At 40.8% G+C, this 25,063-nt stretch overlaps 13 non-coding genes across 13 annotated transcripts; all 13 read left to right on the forward strand.

The window, feature by feature from the left end:
- Positions 1–221: 221 nt before the first annotated feature.
- trnat-agu lies at positions 222–295 on the forward strand. Its single transcript has one exon. It is a non-coding gene; the product is annotated as a tRNA-Thr (tRNA).
- Positions 296–1,311: 1,016 nt separating this feature from the next.
- Positions 1,312–1,385, forward strand: trnat-agu. Its single transcript has one exon. It is a non-coding gene; the product is annotated as a tRNA-Thr (tRNA).
- A 4,279-nt stretch (positions 1,386–5,664) lies between these two features.
- On the forward strand, positions 5,665–5,738 carry trnat-agu. Its single transcript has one exon. It is a non-coding gene; the product is annotated as a tRNA-Thr (tRNA).
- A 1,016-nt stretch (positions 5,739–6,754) lies between these two features.
- On the forward strand, positions 6,755–6,828 carry trnat-agu. The gene has a single exon. It is a non-coding gene; the product is annotated as a tRNA-Thr (tRNA).
- Positions 6,829–11,119: 4,291 nt separating this feature from the next.
- On the forward strand, positions 11,120–11,193 carry trnat-agu. The gene has a single exon. It is a non-coding gene; the product is annotated as a tRNA-Thr (tRNA).
- Positions 11,194–12,209: 1,016 nt separating this feature from the next.
- Positions 12,210–12,283, forward strand: trnat-agu. Its single transcript has one exon. It is a non-coding gene; the product is annotated as a tRNA-Thr (tRNA).
- Positions 12,284–14,389: 2,106 nt separating this feature from the next.
- Positions 14,390–14,463, forward strand: trnat-agu. Its single transcript has one exon. It is a non-coding gene; the product is annotated as a tRNA-Thr (tRNA).
- A 1,016-nt stretch (positions 14,464–15,479) lies between these two features.
- trnat-agu lies at positions 15,480–15,553 on the forward strand. Its single transcript has one exon. It is a non-coding gene; the product is annotated as a tRNA-Thr (tRNA).
- Positions 15,554–16,569: 1,016 nt separating this feature from the next.
- Positions 16,570–16,643, forward strand: trnat-agu. The gene has a single exon. It is a non-coding gene; the product is annotated as a tRNA-Thr (tRNA).
- A 1,016-nt stretch (positions 16,644–17,659) lies between these two features.
- On the forward strand, positions 17,660–17,733 carry trnat-agu. The gene has a single exon. It is a non-coding gene; the product is annotated as a tRNA-Thr (tRNA).
- A 3,196-nt stretch (positions 17,734–20,929) lies between these two features.
- Positions 20,930–21,003, forward strand: trnat-agu. Its single transcript has one exon. It is a non-coding gene; the product is annotated as a tRNA-Thr (tRNA).
- A 2,106-nt stretch (positions 21,004–23,109) lies between these two features.
- On the forward strand, positions 23,110–23,183 carry trnat-agu. The gene has a single exon. It is a non-coding gene; the product is annotated as a tRNA-Thr (tRNA).
- A 1,016-nt stretch (positions 23,184–24,199) lies between these two features.
- trnat-agu lies at positions 24,200–24,273 on the forward strand. The gene has a single exon. It is a non-coding gene; the product is annotated as a tRNA-Thr (tRNA).
- Positions 24,274–25,063: the final 790 nt, after the last annotated feature.

Genomic DNA, 25,063 nt, shown 5'->3' on the forward strand with positions numbered 1-25,063 from the left:
CCACCTCTCACATACTCAGGCCCACTTTGGGTCCCAAAACATAGCTTAAGAAACCCTGTTGCTAGACAATTGAAGGAGTCCATATCGATTCCAATATTAGTAAATAACATCTGTTTTGTGACGTGATTTTGCAAGACAGATATACGGGTTAAATGAATGAGACATGTTTGATATAAATACGTGTGGCGGTGTTCTTACCTGGAACATACTTGGCATCTACAGGCGCTGTGGCTTAGTTGGTTAAAGCGCCTGTCTAGTAAACAGGAGATCCTGAGTTCGAATCTCAGCAGAGCCTTTTCAAACATGTCATTGAACACATTGGTGGAAAGGTCAGAGTGGAGAGTGTTCTGCTTTTCTCAACCAATGAGTCTTGAGAATTTGGAGTGATGAGAGGAGAAAAGATGTGAGGAGGATGCAATTGAGATATTCCAATTTCACGGAAAAAGGGAACTTTTTCAAAGAATTACAACGTACCAACTGTCTCAACTTCAGCTGGTTCTTCAGTTGATTCATTTCGAGCGCTAAATGAAGAGTTCAGCCAGCTTGTACAGGTCTCTGTCAGAGCATGAGTAGGCTTTACAAGCAATCTTTGGTAGCTCGCTGTGATCGTATAGTGTTTAGTACTCTGCATTGTGGCCGCAGGAACCCCGGTCTGAATCCGGGTCACGGCAAAGAATTGCCATTTCAAAAGGGTTGTATTTTGAATGAGTTGAAACCTCCTGTGTGAGCTAAGAAACTCAATAACTCTTCCATTTGACAAAGTCTCTATCTCATGGTAGGTTAATGACTTACATTAACTGATTCATCTGCTTTTTCTTAGGTTTTTACCATTTTTAATCTCGAGATCCAACTGAGAAATGTTGTTTCCCCGAAACGACCAAAATGATGAAGAAATCGTGTATGATTCTGAATGTTTACTCATATCTCGCGATATTCCCACTTTGGGTCCCAAACCATAGTTTAAGAATCCAGGTCAGAGTATCTTGAGTTTATTCAGTTCGAGACCCAAATGAAAAATGTACTGTCCTCGGATGACCGAAATTAAGAAGAAATAGCTTGTGACTCAAAATGTTTACTGATATCGCGCTGCCCACCTCTCACATACTCAGGCCCACTTTGGGTCCCAAAACATAGCTTAAGAAACCCTGTTGCTAGACAATTGAAGGAGTCCATATCGATTCCAATATTAGTAAATAACATCTGTTTTGTGACGTGATTTTGCAAGACAGAGATATGGGTTAAATTAATGAGACATGTTTGATATAAATACGTGTGGCGGTGTTCTTACCTGGAACATACTTGGCATCTACAGGCGCTGTGGCTTAGTTGGTTAAAGCGCCTGTCTAGTAAACAGGAGATCCTGAGTTCGAATCTCAGCAGAGCCTTTTCAAACATGTCATTGAACACATTGGTGGAAAGGTCAGAGTGTTCTGCTTTTCTCAACCAATGAGTCTTGAGAATTTGGAGTGATGAGAGGAGAAAAGATGTGAGGAGGATGCAATTGAGATATTCCAATTTCACGGAAAAAGGGAACTTTTTCAAAGAATTACAACGTACCAACTGTCTCAACTTCAGCTGGTTCTTCAGTTGATTCATTTCGAGCGCTAAATGAAGAGTTCAGCCAGCTTGTACAGGTCTCTGTCAGAGCATGAGTAGGCTTTACAAGCAATCTTTGGTAGCTCGCTGTGATCGTATAGTGTTTAGTACTCTGCGTTGTGGCCGCAGGAACCCCGGTCTGAATCCGGGTCACGGCAAAGAATTGCCATTTCAAAAGGGTTGTATTTTGAATGAGTTGAAACCTCCTGTGTGAGCTAAGAAACTCAATAACTCTTCCATTTGACAAAGTCTCTATCTCATGGTAGGTTAATGACTTACATTAACTGATTCATCTGCTTTTTCTTAGGTTTTTACCATTTTTAATCTCGAGATCCAACTGAGAGATGTTGTTTCCCCGAAACGACCAAAATGATGAAGATATCGTGTATGATTCTGAATGTTTACTCATATCTCGCGATATTCCCACTTTGGGTCCCAAACCATAGTTTAAGAATCCAGGTCAGAGTATCTTGAGTTTATTCAGTTCGAGACCCAAATGAAAAATGTACTGTCCTCGGATGACCGAAATTAAGAAGAAATAGCTTGTGACTCAAAATGTTTACTGATATTGCGCTGCCCACCTCTCACATACTCAGGCCCACTTTGGGTCCCAAAACATAGCTTAAGAAACCCTGTTGCTAGACAATTGAAGGAGTCCATATCGATTCCAATATTAGTAAATAACATCTGTTTTGTGACGTGATTTTGCAAGACAGAGATACGGGTTAAATGAATGAGACATGTTTGATATAAATACGTGTGGCAGTGTTCTTACCTGGAACATACTTGGCCTCTACAGGCGCTGTGGCTTAGTTGGTTAAAGCGCCTGTCTAGTAAACAGGAGATCCTGAATTCAAATCTCAGCAGAGCCTTTTCAAACATGTCATTGAACACATTGGTGGAAAGGTCAGAGTGGAGAGTGTTCTGCTTTTCTCAACCAATGAGTCTTGAGAATTTGGAGTGATGAGAGGAGAAAAGATGTGAGGAGGATGCAATTGAGATATTCCAATTTCACGGAAAAAGGGAACTTTTTCAAAGAATTACAACGTACCAACTGTCTCAAGTTCAGCTGGTTCTTCAGTTGATTCATTTCGAGCGCTAAATGAAGAGTTCATCCAGCTTGTACAGGTCTCTGTCAGAGCATGAGTAGGCTTTACAAGCAATCTTTGGTGGCTCGCTGTGATCGTATAGTGTTTAGTACTCTTTGTTGTGGCCGCAGGAACCCCGGTCTGAATCCGGGTCACGGCAAAGAATTGCCATTTCAAAAGGGTTGTATTTTGAATGAGTTGAAACCTCCTGTGTGAGCTAAGAAACTCAATAACTCTTCCATTTGACAAAGTCTCTATCTCATGGTAGGTTAATTACTTACATTAACTGATTCATCTGCTTTTTCTTAGGTTTTTACCATTTTTAATCTCGAGATCCAACTGAGAGATGTTGTTTCCCCGAAACGACCAAAATGATGAAGATATCGTGTATGATTCTGAATGTTTACTCATATCTCGCGATATTCCCACTTTGGGTCCCAAACCATAGTTTAAGAATCCAGGTCAGAGTATCTTGAGTTTATTCAGTTCGAGACCCAAATGAAAAATTTACTGTCCTCGGATGACCGAAATTAAGAAGAAATAGCTTGTGACTCAAAATGTTTACTGATATCGCGCTGCCCACCTCTCACATACTCAGGCCCACTTTGGGTCCCAAAACATAGCTTAAGAAACCCTGTTGCTAGACAATTGAAGGAGTCCATATCGATTCCAATATTAGTAAATAACATCTGTTTTGTGACGTGATTTTGCAAGACAGAGATACGGGTTAAATGAATGAGACATGTTTGATATAAATACGTGTGGCAGTGTTCTTACCTGGAACATACTTGGCCTCTACAGGCGCTGTGGCTTAGTTGGTTAAAGCGCCTGTCTAGTAAACAGGAGATCCTGAATTCAAATCTCAGCAGAGCCTTTTCAAACATGTCATTGAACACATTGGTGGAAAGGTCAGAGTGGAGAGTGTTCTGCTTTTCTCAACCAATGAGTCTTGAGAATTTGGAGTGATGAGAGGAGAAAAGATGTGAGGAGGATGCAATTGAGATATTCCAATTTCACGGAAAAAGGGAACTTTTTCAAAGAATTACAACGTACCAACTGTCTCAACTTCAGCTGGTTCTTCAGTTGATTCATTTCGAGCGCTAAATGAAGAGTTCAGCCAGCTTGTACAGGTCTCTGTCAGAGCATGAGTAGGCTTTACAAGCAATCTTTGGTGGCTCGCTGTGATCGTATAGTGTTTAGTACTCTTTGTTGTGGCCGCAGGAACCCCGGTCTGAATCCGGGTCACGGCAAAGAATTGCCATTTCAAAAGGGTTGTATTTTGAATGAGTTGAAACCTCCTGTGTGAGCTAAGAAACTCAATAACTCTTCCATTTGACAAAGTCTCTATCTCATGGTAGGTTAATTACTTACATTAACTGATTCATCTGCTTTTTCTTAGGTTTTTACCATTTTTAATCTCGAGATCCAACTGAGAGATGTTGTTTCCCCGAAACGACCAAAATGATGAAGATATCGTGTATGATTCTGAATGTTTACTCATATCTCGCGATATTCCCACTTTGGGTCCCAAACCATAGTTTAAGAATCCAGGTCAGAGTATCTTGAGTTTATTCAGTTCGAGACCCAAATGAAAAATTTACTGTCCTCGGATGACCGAAATTAAGAAGAAATAGCTTGTGACTCAAAATGTTTACTGATATCGCGCTGCCCACCTCTCACATACTCAGGCCCACTTTGGGTCCCAAAACATAGCTTAAGAAACCCTGTTGCTAGACAATTGAAGGAGTCCATATCGATTCCAATATTAGTAAATAACATCTGTTTTGTGACGTGATTTTGCAAGACAGAGATACGGGTTAAATGAATGAGACATGTTTGATATAAATACGTGTGGCAGTGTTCTTACCTGGAACATACTTGGCCTCTACAGGCGCTGTGGCTTAGTTGGTTAAAGCGCCTGTCTAGTAAACAGGAGATCCTGAATTCAAATCTCAGCAGAGCCTTTTCAAACATGTCATTGAACACATTGGTGGAAAGGTCAGAGTGGAGAGTGTTCTGCTTTTCTCAACCAATGAGTCTTGAGAATTTGGAGTGATGAGAGGAGAAAAGATGTGAGGAGGATGCAATTGAGATATTCCAATTTCACGGAAAAAGGGAACTTTTTCAAAGAATTACAACGTACCAACTGTCTCAACTTCAGCTGGTTCTTCAGTTGATTCATTTCGAGCGCTAAATGAAGAGTTCAGCCAGCTTGTACAGGTCTCTGTCAGAGCATGAGTAGGCTTTACAAGCAATCTTTGGTGGCTCGCTGTGATCGTATAGTGTTTAGTACTCTTTGTTGTGGCCGCAGGAACCCCGGTCTGAATCCGGGTCACGGCAAAGAATTGCCATTTCAAAAGGGTTGTATTTTGAATGAGTTGAAACCTCCTGTGTGAGCTAAGAAACTCAATAACTCTTCCATTTGACAAAGTCTCTATCTCATGGTAGGTTAATGACTTACATTAACTGATTCATCTGCTTTTTCTTAGGTTTTTACCATTTTTAATCTCGAGATCCAACTGAGAAATGTTGTTTCCCCGAAACGACCAAAATGATGAAGAAATCGTGTATGAATCTGAATGTTTACTCATATCTCGCGATATTCCCACTTTGGGTCCCAAACCATAGTTTAAGAATCCAGGTCAGAGTATCTTGAGTTTATTCAGTTCGAGACCCAAATGAAAAATTTACAGTCCTCGGATGACCGAAATTAAGAAGAAATAGCTTGTGACTCAAAATGTTTACTGATATCGCGCTGCCCACCTCTCACATACTCAGGCCCACTTTGGGTCCCAAAACATAGCTTAAGAAACCCTGTTGCTAGACAATTGAAGGAGTCCATATCGATTCCAATATTAGTAAATAACATCTGTTTTGTGACGTGATTTTGCAAGACAGAGATATGGGTTAAATGAATGAGACATGTTTGATATAAATACGTGTGGCGGTGTTCTTACCTGGAACATACTTGGCATCTACAGGCGCTGTGGCTTAGTTGGTTAAAGCGCCTGTCTAGTAAACAGGAGATCCTGAGTTCGAATCTCAGCAGAGCCTTTTCAAACATGTCATTGAACACATTGGTGGAAAGGTCAGAGTGGAGAGTGTTCTGCTTTTCTCAACCAATGAGTCTTGAGAATTTGGAGTGATGAGAGGAGAAAAGATGTGAGGAGGATGCAATTGAGATATTCCAATTTCACGGAAAAAGGGAACTTTTTCAAAGAATTACAACGTACCAACTGTCTCAACTTCAGCTGGTTCTTCAGTTGATTCATTTCGAGCGCTAAATGAAGAGTTCAGCCAGCTTGTACAGGTCTCTGTCAGAGCATGAATAGGCTTTACAAGCAATCTTTGGTAGCTCGCTGTGATCGTATAGTGTTTAGTACTCTGCGTTGTGGCCGCAGGAACCCCGGTCTGAATTCGGGTCACGGCAAAGAATTGCCATTTCAAAAGGGTTGTATTTTGAATGAGTTGAAACCTCCTGTGTGAGCTAAGAAACTCAATAACTCTTCCATTTGACAAAGTCTCTATCTCATGGTAGGTTAATGACTTACATTAACTGATTCATCTGCTTTTTCTTAGGTTTTTACCATTTTTAATCTCGAGATCCAACTGAGAAATGTTGTTTCCCCGAAACGACCAAAATGATGAAGAAATCGTGTATGATTCTGAATGTTTACTCATATCTCGCGATATTCCCACTTTGGGTCCCAAACCATAGTTTAAGAATCCAGGTCAGAGTATCTTGAGTTTATTCAGTTCGAGACCCAAATGAAAAATGTACTGTCCTCGGATGACCGAAATTAAGAAGAAATAGCTTGTGACTCAAAATGTTTACTGATATCGCGCTGCCCACCTCTCACATACTCAGGCCCACTTTGGGTCCCAAAACATAGCTTAAGAAACCCTGTTGCTAGACAATTGAAGGAGTCCATATCGATTCCAATATTAGTAAATAACATCTGTTTTGTGACGTGATTTTGCAAGACAGATATACGGGTTAAATGAATGAGACATGTTTGATATAAATACGTGTGGCGGTGTTCTTACCTGGAACATACTTGGCATCTACAGGCGCTGTGGCTTAGTTGGTTAAAGCGCCTGTCTAGTAAACAGGAGATCCTGAGTTCGAATCTCAGCAGAGCCTTTTCAAACATGTCATTGAACACATTGGTGGAAAGGTCAGAGTGGAGAGTGTTCTGCTTTTCTCAACCAATGAGTCTTGAGAATTTGGAGTGATGAGAGGAGAAAAGATGTGAGGAGGATGCAATTGAGATATTCCAATTTCACGGAAAAAGGGAACTTTTTCAAAGAATTACAACGTACCAACTGTCTCAACTTCAGCTGGTTCTTCAGTTGATTCATTTCGAGCGCTAAATGAAGAGTTCAGCCAGCTTGTACAGGTCTCTGTCAGAGCATGAGTAGGCTTTACAAGCAATCTTTGGTAGCTCGCTGTGATCGTATAGTGTTTAGTACTCTTGCGTTGTGGCCGCAGGAACCCCGGTCTGAATCCGGGTCACGGCAAAGAATTGCCATTTCAAAAGGGTTGTATTTTGAATGAGTTGAAACCTCCTGTGTGAGCTAAGAAACTCAATAACTCTTCCATTTGACAAAGTCTCTATCTCATGGTAGGTTAATGACTTACATTAACTGATTCATCTGCTTTTTCTTAGGTTTTTACCATTTTTAATCTCGAGATCCAACTGAGAAATGTTGTTTCCCCGAAACGACCAAAATGATGAAGATATCGTGTATGATTCTGAATGTTTACTCATATCTCGCGATATTCCCACTTTGGGTCCCAAACCATAGTTTAAGAATCCAGGTCAGAGTATCTTGAGTTTATTCAGTTCGAGACCCAAATGAAAAATGTACTGTCCTCGGATGACCGAAATTAAGAAGAAATAGCTTGTGACTCAAAATGTTTACTGATATCGCGCTGCCCACCTCTCACATACTCAGGCCCACTTTGGGTCCCAAAACATAGCTTAAGAAACCCTGTTGCTAGACAATTGAAGGAGTCCATATCGATTCCAATATTAGTAAATAACATCTGTTTTGTGACGTGATTTTGCAAGACAGAGATACTGGGTTAAATGAATGAGACATGTTTGATATAAATACGTGTGGCGGTGTTCTTACCTGGAACATTACTTGGCATCTACAGGCGCTGTGGCTTAGTTGGTTAAAGCTGCCTGTCTAGTAAACAGGAGATCCTGAGTTCGAATCTCAGCAGAGCCTATTCAAACATGTCATTGAACACATTGGTGGAAAGGTCAGAGTGGAGAGTGTTCTGCTTTTCTCAACCAATGAGTCTTGAGAATTTGGAGTGATGAGAGGAGAAAAGATGTGAGGAGGATGCAATTGAGATATTCCAATTTCACGGAAAAAGGGAACTTTTTCAAAGAATTACAACGTACCAACTGTCTCAAGTTCAGCTGGTTCTTCAGTTGATTCATTTCGAGCGCTAAATGAAGAGTTCAGCCAGCTTGTACAGGTCTCTGTCAGAGCATGAGTAGGCTTTACAAGCAATCTTTGGTAGCTCGCTGTGATCGTATAGTGTTTAGTACTCTGCGTTGTGGCCGCAGGAACCCCGGTCTGAATCCGGGTCACGGCAAAGAATTGCCATTTCAAAAGGGTTGTATTTTGAATGAGTTGAAACCTCCTGTGTGAGCTAAGAAACTCAATAACTCTTCCATTTGACAAAGTCTCTATCTCATGGTAGGTTAATGACTTACATTAACTGATTCATCTGCTTTTTCTTAGGTTTTTACCATTTTTAATCTCGAGATCCAACTGAGAAATGTTGTTTCCCCGAAACGACCAAAATTATGAAGAAATCGTGTATGATTCTGAATGTTTACTCATATCTCGCGATATTCCCACTTTGGGTCCCAAACCATAGTTTAAGAATCCAGGTCAGAGTATCTTGAGTTTATTCAGTTCGAGACCCAAATGAAAAATTGACTGTCCTCGGATGACCGAAATTAAGAAGAAATAGCTTGTGACTCAAAATGTTTACTGATATCGCGCTGCCCACCTCTCACATACTCAGGCCCACTTTGGGTCCCAAAACATAGCTTAAGAAACCCTGTTGCTAGACAATTGAAGGAGTCCATATCGATTCCAATATTAGTAAATAACATCTGTTTTGTGACGTGATTTTGCAAGACAGAGATATGGGTTAAATGAATGAGACATGTTTGATATAAATACGTGTGGCGGTGTTCTTACCTGGAACATACTTGGCATCTACAGGCGCTGTGGCTTAGTTGGTTAAAGCGCCTGTCTAGTTAACAGGAGATCCTGAGTTCGAATCTCAGCAGAGCCTTTTCAAACATGTCATTGAACACATTGGTGGAAAGGTCAGAGTGGAGAGTGTTCTGCTCTTTCTCAACCAATGAGTCTTGAGAATTTGGAGTGATGAGAGGAGAAAAGATGTGAGGAGGATGCAATTGAGATATTCCAATTTCACGGAAAAAGGGAACTTTTTCAAAGAATTACAACGTACCAACTGTCTCAAGTTCAGCTGGTTCTTCAGTTGATTCATTTCGAGCGCTAAATGAAGAGTTCAGCCAGCTTGTACAGGTCTCTGTCAGAGCATGAGTAGGCTTTACAAGCAATCTTTGGTAGCTCGCTGTGATCGTATAGTGTTTAGTACTCTGCGTTGTGGCCGCAGGAACCCCGGTCTGAATCCGGGTCACGGCAAAGAATTGCCATTTCAAAAGGGTTGTATTTTGAATGAGTTGAAACCTCCTGTGTGAGCTAAGAAACTCAATAACTCTTCCATTTGACAAAGTCTCTATCTCATGGTAGGTTAATTACTTACATTAACTGATTCATCTGCTTTTTCTTAGGTTTTTACCATTTTTAATCTCGAGATCCAACTGAGAGATGTTGTTTCCCCGAAACGACCAAAATGATGAAGATATCGTGTATGATTCTGAATGTTTACTCATATCTCGCGATATTCCCACTTTGGGTCCCAAACCATAGTTTAAGAATCCAGGTCAGAGTATCTTGAGTTTATTCAGTTCGAGACCCAAATGAAAAATGTACTGTCCTCGGATGACCGAAATTAAGAAGAAATAGCTTGTGACTCAAAATGTTTACTGATATCGCGCTGCCCACCTCTCACATACTCAGGCCCACTTTGGGTCCCAAAACATAGCTTAAGAAACCCTGTTGCTAGACAATTGAAGGAGTCCATATCGATTCCAATATTAGTAAATAACATCTGTTTTGTGACGTGATTTTGCAAGACAGAGATATGGGTTAAATGAATGAGACATGTTTGATATAAATACGTGTGGCGGTGTTCTTACCTGGAACATACTTGGCATCTACAGGCGCTGTGGCTTAGTTGGTTAAAGCGCCTGTCTAGTTAACAGGAGATCCTGAGTTCGAATCTCAGCAGAGCCTTTTCAAACATGTCATTGAACACATTGGTGGAAAGGTCAGAGTGGAGAGTGTTCTGCTTTTCTCAACCAATGAGTCTTGAGAATTTGGAGTGATGAGAGGAGAAAAGATGTGAGGAGGATGCAATTGAGATATTCCAATTTCACGGAAAAAGGGAACTTTTTCAAAGAATTACAACGTACCAACTGTCTCAAGTTCAGCTGGTTCTTCAGTTGATTCATTTCGAGCGCTAAATGAAGAGTTCAGCCAGCTTGTACAGGTCTCTGTCAGAGCATGAGTAGGCTTTACAAGCAATCTTTGGTAGCTCGCTGTGATCGTATAGTGTTTAGTACTCTGCGTTGTGGCCGCAGGAACCCCGGTCTGAATCCGGGTCACGGCAAAGAATTGCCATTTCAAAAGGGTTGTATTTTGAATGAGTTGAAACCTCCTGTGTGAGCTAAGAAACTCAATAACTCTTCCATTTGACAAAGTCTCTATCTCATGGTAGGTTAATTACTTACATTAACTGATTCATCTGCTTTTTCTTAGGTTTTTACCATTTTTAATCTCGAGATCCAACTGAGAGATGTTGTTTCCCCGAAACGACCAAAATGATGAAGATATCGTGTATGATTCTGAATGTTTACTCATATCTCGCGATATTCCCACTTTGGGTCCCAAACCATAGTTTAAGAATCCAGGTCAGAGTATCTTGAGTTTATTCAGTTCGAGACCCAAATGAAAAATGTACTGTCCTCGGATGACCGAAATTAAGAAGAAATAGCTTGTGACTCAAAATGTTTACTGATATCGCGCTGCCCACCTCTCACATACTCAGGCCCACTTTGGGTCCCAAAACATAGCTTAAGAAACCCTGTTGCTAGACAATTGAAGGAGTCCATATCGATTCCAATATTAGTAAATAACATCTGTTTTGTGACGTGATTTTGCAAGACAGATATACGGGTTAAATGAATGAGACATGTTTGATATAAATACGTGTGGCAGTGTTCTTACCTGGAACATACTTGGCCTCTACAGGCGCTGTGGCTTAGTTGGTTAAAGCGCCTGTCTAGTAAACAGGAGATCCTGAGTTCGAATCTCAGCAGAGCCTTTTCAAACATGTCATTGAACACATTGGTGGAAAGGTCAGAGTGGAGAGTGTTCTGCTTTTCTCAACCAAGTAGTCTTGAGAATTTGGAGTGATAAGAGGAGAAAATATGTGAGGAGGATGCAATTGAGATATTCCAATTTCACGGAAAAAGGGAACTTTTTCAAAGCATTACAACGTACCAACTGTCTCAACTTCAGCTGGTTCTTCAGTTGATTCATTTCGAGCGCTAAATGAAGAGTTCAGCCAGCTTGTACAGGTCTCTGTCAGAGCATGAGTAGGCTTTACAAGCAATCTTTGGTAGCTCGCTGTGATCGTATAGTGTTTAGTACTCTGCGTTGTGGCCGCAGGAACCCCGGTCTGAATCCGGGTCACGGCAAAGAATTGCCATTTCAAAAGGGTTGTATTTTGAATGAGTTGAAACCTCCTGTGTGAGCTAAGAAACTCAGTAACTCTTCCATTTGACAAAGTCTCTATCTCATGGTAGGTTAATGACTTACATTAACTGATTCATCTGCTTTTTCTTAGGTTTTTACCATTTTTAATCTCGAGATCCAACTGAGAAATGTTGTTTCCCCGAAACGACCAAAATGATGAAGAAATCGTGTATGATTCTGAATGTTTACTCATATCTCGCGATATTCCCACTTTGGGTCCCAAACCATAGTTTAAGAATCCAGGTCAGAGTATCTTGAGTTTATTCAGTTCGAGACCCAAATGAAAAATTTACTGTCCTCGGATGACCGAAATTAAGAAGAAATAGCTTGTGACTCAAAATGTTTACTGATATCGCGCTGCCCACCTCTCACATACTCAGGCCCACTTTGGGTCCCAAAACATAGCTTAATAAACCCTGTTGCTAGACAATTGAAGGAGTCCATATCGATTCCAATATTAGTAAATAACATCTGTTTTGTGACGTGATTTTGCAAGACAGAGATATGGGTTAAATGAATGAGACATGTTTGATATAAATACGTGTGGCGGTGTTCTTACCTGGAACATTCTTGACATCTACAGGCGCTGTGGCTTAGTTGGTTAAAGCGCCTGTCTAGTAAACAGGAGATCCTGAGTTCGAATCTCAGCAGAGCCTTTTCAAACATGTCATTGAACACATTGGTGGAAAGGTCAGAGTGGAGAGTGTTCTGCTTTTCTCAACCAATGAGTCTTGAGAATTTGGAGTGATGAGAGGAGAAAAGATGTGAGGAGGATGCAATTGAGATATTCCAATTTCACGGAAAAAGGGAACTTTTTCAAAGAATTACAACGTACCAACTGTCTCAACTTCAGCTGGTTCTTCAGTTGATTCATTTCGAGCGCTAAATGAAGAGTTCAGCCAGCTTGTACAGGTCTCTGTCAGAGCATGAGTAGGCTTTACAAGCAATCTTTGGTAGCTCGCTGTGATCGTATAGTGTTTAGTACTCTGCGTTGTGGCCGCAGGAACCCCGGTCTGAATCCGGGTCACGGCAAAGAATTGCCATTTCAAAAGGGTTGTATTTTGAATGAGTTGAAACCTCCTGTGTGAGCTAAGAAACTCAATAACTCTTCCATTTGACAAAGTCTCTATCTCATGGTAGGTTAATGACTTACATTAACTGATTCATCTGCTTTTTCTTAGGTTTTTACCATTTTTAATCTCGAGATCCAACTGAGAAATGTTGTTTCCCCGAAACGACCAAAATGATGAACAAATCGTGTATGATTCTGAATGTTTACTCATATCTCGCGATATTCCCACTTTGGGTCCCAAACCATAGTTTAAGAATCCAGGTCAGAGTATCTTGAGTTTATTCAGTTCGAGACCCAAATGAAAAATGTACTGTCCTCGGATGACCGAAATTAAGAAGAAATAGCTTGTGACTCAAAATGTTTACTGATATCGCGCTGCCCACCTCTCACATACTCAGGCCCACTTTGGGTCCCAAAACATAGCTTAAGAAACCCTGTTGCTAGACAATTGAAGGAGTCCATATCGATTCCAATATTAGTAAATAACATCTGTTTTGTGACGTGATTTTGCAAGACAGAGATATGGGTTAAATGAATGAGACATGTTTGATATAAATACGTGTGGCGGTGTTCTTACCTGGAACATTCTTGGCATCTACAGGCACTGTGGCTTAGTTGGTTAAAGCGCCTGTCTAGTAAACAGGAGATCCTGAGTTCGAATCTCAGCAGAGCCTTTTCAAACATGTCATTGAACACATTGGTGGAAAGGTCAGAGTGGAGAGTGTTCTGCTTTTCTCAACCAATGAGTCTTGAGAATTTGGAGTGATGAGAGGAGAAAAGATGTGAGGAGGATGCAATTGAGATATTCCAATTTCACGGAAAAAGGGAACTTTTTCAAAGAATTACAACGTACCAACTGTCTCAACTTCAGCTGGTTCTTCAGTTGATTCATTTCGAGCGCTAAATGAAGAGTTCAGCCAGCTTGTACAGGTCTCTGTCAGAGCATGAGTAGGCTTTACAAGCAATCTTTGGTAGCTCGCTGTGATCGTATAGTGTTTAGTACTCTGCGTTGTGGCCGCAGGAACCCCGGTCTGAATCCGGGTCACGGCAAAGAATTGCCATTTCAAAAGGGTTGTATTTTGAATGAGTTGAAACCTCCTGTGTGAGCTAAGAAACTCAATAACTCTTCCATTTGACAAAGTCTCTATCTCATGGTAGGTTAATGACTTACATTAACTGATTCATCTGCTTTTTCTTAGGTTTTTACCATTTTTAATCTCGAGATCCAACTGAGAAATGTTGTTTCCCCGAAACGACCAAAATGATGAAGAAATCGTGTATGATTCTGAATGTTTACTCATATCTCGCGATATTCCCACTTTGGGTCCCAAACCATAGTTTAAGAATCCAGGTCAGAGTATCTTGAGTTTATTCAGTTCGAGACCCAAATGAAAAATGTACTGTCCTCGGATGACCGAAATTAAGAAGAAATAGCTTGTGACTCAAAATGTTTACTGATATCGCGCTGCCCACCTCTCACATACTCAGGCCCACTTTGGGTCCCAAAACATAGCTTAAGAAACCCTGTTGCTAGACAATTGAAGGAGTCCATATCGATTCCAATATTAGTAAATAACATCTGTTTTGTGACGTGATTTTGCAAGACAGATATACGGGTTAAATGAATGAGACATGTTTGATATAAATACGTGTGGCAGTGTTCTTACCTGGAACATACTTGGCATCTACAGGCGCTGTGGCTTAGTTGGTTAAAGCGCCTGTCTAGTAAACAGGAGATCCTGAGTTCGAATCTCAGCAGAGCCTTTTCAAACATGTCATTGAACACATTGGTGGAAAGGTCAGAGTGGAGAGTGTTCTGCTTTTCTCAACCAATGAGTCTTGAGAATTTGGAGTGATGAGAGGAGAAAAGATGTGAGGAGGATGCAATTGAGATATTCCAATTTCACGGAAAAAGGGAACTTTTTCAAAGAATTACAACGTACCAACTGTCTCAACTTCAGCTGGTTCTTCAGTTGATTCATTTCGAGCGCTAAATGAAGAGTTCAGCCAGCTTGTACAGGTCTCTGTCAGAGCATGAGTAGGCTTTACAAGCAATCTTTGGTAGCTCGCTGTGATCGTATAGTGTTTAGTACTCTGCGTTGTGGCCGCAGGAACCCCGGTCTGAATCCGGGTCACGGCAAAGAATTGCCATTTCAAAAGGGTTGTATTTTGAATGAGTTGAAACCTCCTGTGTGAGCTAAGAAACTCAATAACTCTTCCATTTGACAAAGTCTCTATCTCATGGTAGGTTAATTACTTACATTAACTGATTCATCTGCTTTTTCTTAGGTTTTTACCATTTTTAATCTCGAGATCCAACTGAGAAATGTTGTTTCCCCGAAACGACCAAAATGATGAAGAAATCGTGTATGATTCTGAATGTTTACTCATATCTCGCGATATTCCCACTTTGGGTCCCAAACCATAGTTTAAGAATCCAGGTCAGAGTATCTTGAGTTTATTCAGTTCGAGACCCAAATGAAAAATTTACTGTCCTCGGATGACCGAAATTAAGAAGAAATAGCTTGTGACTCAAAATGTTTACTGATATCGCGCTGCCCACCTCTCACATACTCAGGCCCACTTTGGGTCCCAAAACATAGCTTAATAAACCCTGTTGCTAGACAATTGAAGGAGTCCATATCGATTCCAATATTAGTAAATAACATCTGTTTTGTGACGTGATTTTGCAAGACAGAGATATGGGTTAAATGAATGAGACATGTTTGATATAAATACGTGTGGCGGTGTTCTTACCTGGAACATTCTTGGCATCTACAGGCGCTGTGGCTTAGTTGGTTAAAGCGCCTGTCTAGTAAACAGGAGATCCTGAGTTCGAATCTCAGCAGAGCCTTTTCAAACATGTCATTGAACACATTGGTGGAAAGGTCAGAGTGGACAGTGTTCTGCTTTTCTCAACCAATGAGTCTTGAGAATTTGGAGTGATGAGAGGAGAAAAGATGTGAGGAGGATGCAATTGAGATATTCCAATTTCACGGAAAAAGGGAACTTTTTCAAAGAATTACAACGTACCAACTGTCTCAACTTCAGCTGGTTCTTCAGTTGATTCATTTCGAGCGCTAAATGAAGAGTTCAGCCAGCTTGTACAGGTCTCTGTCAGAGCATGAGTAGGCTTTACAAGCAATCTTTGGTAGCTCGCTGTGATCGTATAGTGTTTAGTACTCTGCGTTGTGGCCGCAGGAACCCCGGTCTGAATCCGGGTCACGGCAAAGAATTGCCATTTCAAAAGGGTTGTATTTTGAATGAGTTGAAACCTCCTGTGTGAGCTAAGAAACTCAATAACTCTTCCATTTGACAAAGTCTCTATCTCATGGTAGGTTAATGACTTACATTAACTGATTCATCTGCTTTTTCTTAGGTTTTTACCATTTTTAATCTCGAGATCCAACTGAGAAATGTTGTTTCCCCGAAACGACCAAAATGATGAAGAAATCGTGTATGATTCTGAATGTTTACTCATATCTCGCGATATTCCCACTTTGGGTCCCAAACCATAGTTTAAGAATCCAGGTCAGAGTATCTTGAGTTTATTCAGTTCGAGACCCAAATGAAAAATTTACTGTCCTCGGATGACCGAAATTAAGAAGAAATAGCTTGTGACTCAAAATGTTTACTGATATCGCGCTGCCCACCTCTCACATACTCAGGCCCACTTTGGGTCCCAAAACATAGCTTAATAAACCCTGTTGCTAGACAATTGAAGGAGTCCATATCGATTCCAATATTAGTAAATAACATCTGTTTTGTGACGTGATTTTGCAAGACAGAGATATGGGTTAAATGAATGAGACATGTTTGATATAAATACGTGTGGCGGTGTTCTTACCTGGAACATTCTTGGCATCTACAGGCGCTGTGGCTTAGTTGGTTAAAGCGCCTGTCTAGTAAACAGGAGATCCTGAGTTCGAATCTCAGCAGAGCCTTTTCAAACATGTCATTGAACACATTGGTGGAAAGGTCAGAGTGGAGAGTGTTCTGCTTTTCTCAACCAATGAGTCTTGAGAATTTGGAGTGATGAGAGGAGAAAAGATGTGAGGAGGATGCAATTGAGATATTCCAATTTCACGGAAAAAGGGAACTTTTTCAAAGAATTACAACGTACCAACTGTCTCAACTTCAGCTGGTTCTTCAGTTGATTCATTTCGAGCGCTAAATGAAGAGTTCAGCCAGCTTGTACAGGTCTCTGTCAGAGCATGAGTAGGCTTTACAAGCAATCTTTGGTAGCTCGCTGTGATCGTATAGTGTTTAGTACTCTGCGTTGTGGCCGCAGGAACCCCGGTCTGAATCCGGGTCACGGCAAAGAATTGCCATTTCAAAAGGGTTGTATTTTGAATGAGTTGAAACCTCCTGTGTGAGCTAAGAAACTCAATAACTCTTCCATTTGACAAAGTCTCTATCTCATGGTAGGTTAATGACTTACATTAACTGATTCATCTGCTTTTTCTTAGGTTTTTACCATTTTTAATCTCGAGATCCAACTGAGAAATGTTGTTTCCCCGAAACGACCAAAATGATGAAGAAATCGTGTATGATTCTGAATGTTTACTCATATCTCGCGATATTCCCACTTTGGGTCCCAAACCATAGTTTAAGAATCCAGGTCAGAGTATCTTGAGTTTATTCAGTTCGAGACCCAAATGAAAAATTTACTGTCCTCGGATGACCGAAATTAAGAAGAAATAGCTTGTGACTCAAAATGTTTACTGATATCGCGCTGCCCACCTCTCACATACTCAGGCCCACTTTGGGTCCCAAAACATAGCTTAATAAACCCTGTTGCTAGACAATTGAAGGAGTCCATATCGATTCCAATATTAGTAAATAACATCTGTTTTGTGACGTGATTTTGCAAGACAGAGATATGGGTTAAATGAATGAGACATGTTTGATATAAATACGTGTGGCGGTGTTCTTACCTGGAACATTCTTGGCATCTACAGGCGCTGTGGCTTAGTTGGTTAAAGCGCCTGTCTAGTAAACAGGAGATCCTGAGTTCGAATCTCAGCAGAGCCTTTTCAAACATGTCATTGAACACATTGGTGGAAAGGTCAGAGTGGACAGTGTTCTGCTTTTCTCAACCAATGAGTCTTGAGAATTTGGAGTGATGAGAGGAGAAAAGATGTGAGGAGGATGCAATTGAGATATTCCAATTTCACGGAAAAAGGGAACTTTTTCAAAGAATTACAACGTACCAACTGTCTCAACTTCAGCTGGTTCTTCAGTTGATTCATTTCGAGCGCTAAATGAAGAGTTCAGCCAGCTTGTACAGGTCTCTGTCAGAGCATGAGTAGGCTTTACAAGCAATCTTTGGTAGCTCGCTGTGATCGTATAGTGTTTAGTACTCTGCGTTGTGGCCGCAGGAACCCCGGTCTGAATCCGGGTCACGGCAAAGAATTGCCATTTCAAAAGGGTTGTATTTTGAATGAGTTGAAACCTCCTGTGTGAGCTAAGAAACTCAATAACTCTTCCATTTGACAAAGTCTCTATCTCATGGTAGGTTAATGACTTACATTAACTGATTCATCTGCTTTTTCTTAGGTTTTTACCATTTTTAATCTCGAGATCCAACTGAGAAATGTTGTTTCCCCGAAACGACCAAAATGATGAAGAAATCGTGTATGATTCTGAATGTTTACTCATATCTCGCGATATTCCCACTTTGGGTCCCAAACCATAGTTTAAGAATCCAGGTCAGAGTATCTTGAGTTTATTCAGTTCGAGACCCAAATGAAAAATGTACTGTCCTCGGATGACCGAAATTAAGAAGAAATAGCTTGTGACTCAAAATGTTTACTGATATCGCGCTGCCCACCTCTCACATACTCAGGCCCACTTTGGGTCCCAAAACATAGCTTAAGAAACCCTGTTGCTAGACAATTGAAGGAGTCCATATCGATTCCAATATTAGTAAATAACATCTGTTTTGTGACGTGATTTTGCAAGACAGAGATACGGGTTAAATGAATGAGACATGTTTGATATAAATACGTGTGGCAGTGTTCTTACCTGGAACATACTTGGCATCTACAGGCGCTGTGGCTTAGTTGGTTAAAGCGCCTGTCTAGTAAACAGGAGATCCTGAGTTTGAATCTCAGCAGAGCCTTTTCAAACATGTCATTGAACACATTGGTGGAAAGGTCAGAGTGGAGAGTGTTCTGCTTTTCTCAACCAATGAGTCTTGTGAATTTGGAGTGATGAGAGGAGAAAAGATGTGAGGAGGATGCAATTGAGATATTCCAATTTCACGGAAAAAGGGAACTTTTTCAAAGAATTACAACGTACCAACTGTCTCAACTTCAGCTGGTTCTTCAGTTGATTCATTTCGAGCGCTAAATGAAGAGTTCAGCCAGCTTGTACAGGTCTCTGTCAGAGCATGAGTAGGCTTTACAAGCAATCTTTGGTAGCTCGCTGTGATCGTATACTGTTTAGTACTCTGCGTTGTGGCCGTAGGAACCCCGGTCTGAATCCGGGTCACGGCAAAGAATTGCCATTTCAAAAGGGTTGTATTTTGAATGAGTTGAAACCTCCTGTGTGAGCTAAGAAACTCAATAACTCTTCCATTTGACAAAGTCTCTATCTCATGGTAGGTTAATGACTTACATTAACTGATTCATCTGCTTTTTCTTAGGTTTTTACCATTTTTAATCTCGAGATCCAACTGAGAAATGTTGTTTCCCCGAAACGACCAAAATGATGAAGAAATCGTGTATGATTCTGAATGTTTACTCATATCTCGCGATATTCCCACTTTGGGTCCCAAACCATAGTTTAAGAATCCAGGTCAGAGTATCTTGAGTTTATTCAGTTCGAGACCCAAATGAAAAATGTACTGTCCTCGGATGACCGAAATTAAGAAGAAATAGCTTGTGACTCAAAATGTTTACTGATATCGCGCTGCCCACCTCTCACATACTCAGGCCCACTTTGGGTCCCAAAACATAGCTTAAGAAACCCTGTTGCTAGACAATTGAAGGAGTCCATATCGATTCCAATATTAGTAAATAACATCTGTTTTGTGACGTGATTTTGCAAGACAGAGATACGGGTTAAATGAATGAGACATGTTTGATATAAATACGTGTGGCAGTGTTCTTACCTGGAACATACTTGACATCTACAGGCGCTGTGGCTTAGTTGGTTAAAGCGCCTGTCTAGTAAACAGGAGATCCTGAGTTTGAATCTCAGCAGAGCCTTTTCAAACATGTCATTGAACACATTGGTGGAAAGGTCAGAGTGGAGAGTGTTCTGCTTTTCTCAACCAATGAGTCTTGTGAATTTGGAGTGATGAGAGGAGAAAAGATGTGAGGAGGATGCAATTGAGATATTCCAATTTCACGGAAAAAGGGAACTTTTTCAAAGAATTACAACGTACCAACTGTCTCAACTTCAGCTGGTTCTTCAGTTGATTCATTTCGAGCGCTAAATGAAGAGTTCAGCCAGCTTGTACAGGTCTCTGTCAGAGCATGAGTAGGCTTTACAAGCAATCTTTGGTAGCTCGCTGTGATCGTATACTGTTTAGTACTCTGCGTTGTGGCCGCAGGAACCCCGGTCTGAATCCGGGTCACGGCAAAGAATTGCCATTTCAAAAGGGTTGTATTTTGAATGAGTTGAAACCTCCTGTGTGAGCTAAGAAACTCAATAACTCTTCCATTTGACAAAGTCTCTATCTCATGGTAGGTTAATGACTTACATTAACTGATTCATCTGCTTTTTCTTAGGTTTTTACCATTTTTAATCTCGAGATCCAACTGAGAAATGTTGTTTCCCCGAAACGACCAAAATGATGAAGAAATCGTGTATGATTCTGAATGTTTACTCATATCTCGCGATATTCCCACTTTGGGTCCCAAACCATAGTTTAAGAATCCAGGTCAGAGTATCTTGAGTTTATTCAGTTCGAGACCCAAATGAAAAATGTACTGTCCTCGGATGACCGAAATTAAGAAGAAATAGCTTGTGACTCAAAATGTTTACTGATATCGCGCTGCCCACCTCTCACATACTCAGGCCCACTTTGGGTCCCAAAACATAGCTTAAGAAACCCTGTTGCTAGACAATTGAAGGAGTCCATATCGATTCCAATATTAGTAAATAACATCTGTTTTGTGACGTGATTTTGCAAGACAGAGATACGGGTTAAATGAATGAGACATGTTTGATATAAATACGTGTGGCAGTGTTCTTACCTGGAACATACTTGGCATCTACAGGCGCTGTGGCTTAGTTGGTTAAAGCGCCTGTCTAGTAAACAGGAGATCCTGAGTTCGAATCTCAGCAGAGCCTTTTCAAACATGTCATTGAACACATTGGTGGAAAGGTCAGAGTGGAGAGTGTTCTGCTTTTCTCAACCAATGAGTCTTGAGAATTTGGAGTGATGAGAGGAGAAAAGATGTGAGGAGGATGCAATTGAGATATTCCAATTTCACGGAAAAAGGGAACTTTTTCAAAGAATTACAACGTACCAACTGTCTCAACTTCAGCTGGTTCTTCAGTTGATTCATTTCGAGCGCTAAATGAAGAGTTCAGCCAGCTTGTACAGGTCTCTGTCAGAGCATGAGTAGGCTTTACAAGCAATCTTTGGTAGCTCGCTGTGATCGTATAGTGTTTAGTACTCTGCGTTGTGGCCGCAGGAACCCCGGTCTGAATCCGGGTCACGGCAAAGAATTGCCATTTCAAAAGGGTTGTATTTTGAATAAGTTGAAACCTCCTGTGTGAGCTAAGAAACTCAATAACTCTTCCATTTGACAAAGTCTCTATCTCATGGTAGGTTAATGACTTACATTAACTGATTCATCTGCTTTTTCTTAGGTTTTTACCATTTTTATTCTCGAGATCCAACTGAGAAATGTTGTTTCCCCGAAACGACCAAAATGATGAAGAAATCGTGTATGATTCTGAATGTTTACTCATATCTCGCGATATTCCCACTTTGGGTCCCAAACCATAGTTTAAGAATCCAGGTCAGAGTATCTTGAGTTTATTCAGTTCGAGACCCAAATGAAAAATGTACTGTCCTCGGATGACCGAAATTAAGAAGAAATAGCTTGTGACTCAAAATGTTTACTGATATCGCGCTGCCCACCTCTCACATACTCAGGCCCACTTTGGGTCCCAAAACATAGCTTAAGAAACCCTGTTGCTAGACAATTGAAGGAGTCCATATCGATTCCAATATTAGTAAATAACATCTGTTTTGTGACGTGATTTTGCAAGACAGATATACGGGTTAAATGAATGAGACATGTTTGATATAAATACGTGTGGCAGTGTTCTTACCTGGAACATACTTGGCATCTACAGGCGCTGTGGCTTAGTTGGTTAAAGCGCCTGTCTAGTAAACAGGAGATCCTGAGTTCTAATCTCAGCAGAGCCTTTTCAAACATGTCATTGAACACATTGGTGGAAAGGTCAGAGTGGAGAGTGTTCTGCTTTTCTCAACTAATGAGTCTTGAGAATTTGGAGTGATGAGAGGAGAAAAGATGTGAGGAGGATGCAATTGAGATATTCCAATTTCACGGAAAAAGGGAACTATTTCAAAGAATTACAACGTACCAACTGTCTCAACTTCAGCTGGTTCTTCAGTTGATTCATTTCGAGCGCTAAATGAAGAGTTCAGCCAGCTTGTACAGGTCTCTGTCAGAGCATGAGTAGGCTTTACAAGCAATCTTTGGTAGCTCGCTGTGATCGTATAGTGTTTAGTACTCTGCGTTGTGGCCGCAGGAACCCCGGTCTGAATCCGGGTCACGGCAAAGAATTGCCATTTCAAAAGGGTTGTATTTTGAATGAGTTGAAACCTCCTGTGTGAGCTAAGAAACTCAATAACTCTTCCATTTGACAAAGTCTCTATCTCATGGTAGGTTAATGACTTACATTAACTGATTCATCTGCTTTTTCTTAGGTTTTTACCATTTTTAATCTCGAGATCCAACTGAGAAATGTTGTTTCCCCGAAACGACCAAAATGATGAAGAAATCGTGTATGATTCTGAATGTTTACTCATATCTCGCGATATTCCCACTTTGGGTCCCAAACCATAGTTTAAGAATCCAGGTCAGAGTATCTTGAGTTTATTCAGTTCGAGACCCAAATGAAAAATGTACTGTCCTCGGATGACCGAAATTAAGAAGAAATAGCTTGTGACTCAAAATGTTTACTGATATCGCGCTGCCCACCTCTCACATACTCAGGCCCACTTTGGGTCCCAAAACATAGCTTAAGAAACCCTGTTGCTAGACAATTGAAGGAGTCCATATCGATTCCAATATTAGTAAATAACATCTGTTTTGTGACGTGATTTTGCAAGACAGAGATACGGGTTAAATGAATGAGACATGTTTGATATAAATACGTGTGGCAGTGTTCTTACCTGGAACATACTTGGCATCTACAGGCGCTGTGGCTTAGTTGGTTAAAGCGCCTGTCTAGTAAACAGGAGATCCTGAGTTCGAATCTCAGCAGAGCCTTTTCAAACATGTCATTGAACACATTGGTGGAAAGGTCAGAGTGGAGAGTGTTCTGCTTTTCTCAACTAATGAGTCTTGAGAATTTGGAGTGATGAGAGGAGAAAAGATGTGAGGAGGATGCAATTGAGATATTCCAATTTCACGGAAAAAGGGAACTATTTCAAAGAATTACAACGTACCAACTGTCTCAACTTCAGCTGGTTCTTCAGTTGATTCATTTCGAGCGCTAAATGAAGAGTTCAGCCAGCTTGTACAGGTCTCTGTCAGAGCATGAGTAGGCTTTACAAGCAATCTTTGGTAGCTCGCTGTGATCGTATAGTGTTTAGTACTCTGCGTTGTGGCCGCAGGAACCCCGGTCTGAATCCGGGTCACGGCAAAGAATTGCCATTTCAAAAGGGTTGTATTTTGAATGAGTTGAAACCTCCTGTGTGAGCTAAGAAACTCAATAACTCTTCCATTTGACAAAGTCTCTATCTCATGGTAGGTTAATGACTTACATTAACTGATTCATCTGCTTTTTCTTAGGTTTTTACCATTTTTAATCTCGAGATCCAACTGAGAAATGTTGTTTCCCCGAAACGACCAAAATGATGAAGAAATCGTGTATGATTCTGAATGTTTACTCATATCTCGCGATATTCCCACTTTGGGTCCCAAACCATAGTTTAAGAATCCAGGTCAGAGTATCTTGAGTTTATTCAGTTCGAGACCCAAATGAAAAATGTACTGTCCTCGGATGACCGAAATTAAGAAGAAATAGCTTGTGACTCAAAATGTTTACTGATATCGCGCTGCCCACCTCTCACATACTCAGGCCCACTTTGGGTCCCAAAACATAGCTTAAGAAACCCTGTTGCTAGACAATTGAAGGAGTCCATATCGATTCCAATATTAGTAAATAACATCTGTTTTGTGACGTGATTTTGCAAGACAGAGATACGGGTTAAATGAATGAGACATGTTTGATATAAATACGTGTGGCAGTGTTCTTACCTGGAACATACTTGGCATCTACAGGCGCTGTGGCTTAGTTGGTTAAAGCGCCTGTCTAGTAAACAGGAGATCCTGAGTTCGAATCTCAGCAGAGCCTTTTCAAACATGTCATTGAACACATTGGTGGAAAGGTCAGAGTGGAGAGTGTTCTGCTTTTCTCAACTAATGAGTCTTGAGAATTTGGAGTGATGAGAGGAGAAAAGATGTGAGGAGGATGCAATTGAGATATTCCAATTTCACGGAAAAAGGGAACTATTTCAAAGAATTACAACGTACCAACTGTCTCAACTTCAGCTGGTTCTTCAGTTGATTCATTTCGAGCGCTAAATGAAGAGTTCAGCCAGCTTGTACAGGTCTCTGTCAGAGCATGAGTAGGCTTTACAAGCAATCTTTGGTAGCTCGCTGTGATCGTATAGTGTTTAGTACTCTGCGTTGTGGCCGCAGGAACCCCGGTCTGAATCCGGGTCACGGCAAAGAATTGCCATTTCAAAAGGGTTGTATTTTGAATGAGTTGAAACCTCCTGTGTGAGCTAAGAAACTCAATAACTCTTCCATTTGACAAAGTCTCTATCTCATGGTAGGTTAATGACTTACATTAACTGATTCATCTGCTTTTTCTTAGGTTTTTACCATTTTTAATCTCGAGATCCAACTGAGAAATGTTGTTTCCCCGAAACGACCAAAATGATGAAGAAATCGTGTATGATTCTGAATGTTTACTCATATCTCGCGATATTCCCACTTTGGGTCCCAAACCATAGTTTAAGAATCCAGGTCAGAGTATCTTGAGTTTATTCAGTTCGAGACCCAAATGAAAAATGTACTGTCCTCGGATGACCGAAATTAAGAAGAAATAGCTTGTGACTCAAAATGTTTACTGATATCGC

This window comes from Oncorhynchus mykiss, chromosome 16 (genome assembly GCF_013265735.2).
Source record: "Oncorhynchus mykiss isolate Arlee chromosome 16, USDA_OmykA_1.1, whole genome shotgun sequence".
NCBI lineage: Eukaryota > Metazoa > Chordata > Actinopteri > Salmoniformes > Salmonidae > Oncorhynchus > Oncorhynchus mykiss.